Source organism: Penaeus monodon, chromosome 33 (assembly GCF_015228065.2).
Source record: "Penaeus monodon isolate SGIC_2016 chromosome 33, NSTDA_Pmon_1, whole genome shotgun sequence".
In the NCBI taxonomy this organism is placed as follows: domain Eukaryota; kingdom Metazoa; phylum Arthropoda; class Malacostraca; order Decapoda; family Penaeidae; genus Penaeus; species Penaeus monodon.
Genome location: NC_051418.1, coordinates 9,231,332 through 9,231,678, shown reverse-complemented (window position 1 = coordinate 9,231,678; position 347 = coordinate 9,231,332). Strand labels below are relative to the sequence as shown.

Genomic DNA, 347 nt, shown 5'->3' with positions numbered 1-347 from the left:
TCTCGTTTATTGTTTTATTATAGGTAGTAGTCACCTCATATACCCTATTCTTGCCACCTGAAGAGGTTCTTTATATTTGTGCAATATTGAAAATTCAGAGGATATGAAGCATTATGGAGGGTTTTAATGTGTAATAATGCCTTCGGAATTATTAATTTTAATTACAGTGTTTTCTAACATTATATTGGACACAATATTAACTTCATCTGATCTTGTTTATTAAAGTAATTAATGTACTTACGAAACAAGACATTTTGGGACAAAAATAACATATATGAAATAGATTTATATCCTATTTATTCAATCGCTGACGACGTCCCTGCAGCATTCCAACCCGTAGTCGATTC

The 347-nt window shown here is 31.1% G+C and overlaps 1 protein-coding gene across 1 annotated transcript in view; it reads right to left on the bottom strand.

The window, feature by feature from the left end:
* The window catches only part of LOC119594235 (translation initiation factor IF-2-like), a 14,703-nt gene that overhangs the window by 8,321 nt on the left and 6,035 nt on the right, over positions 1-347 (bottom strand). The window lies entirely within an intron of this gene.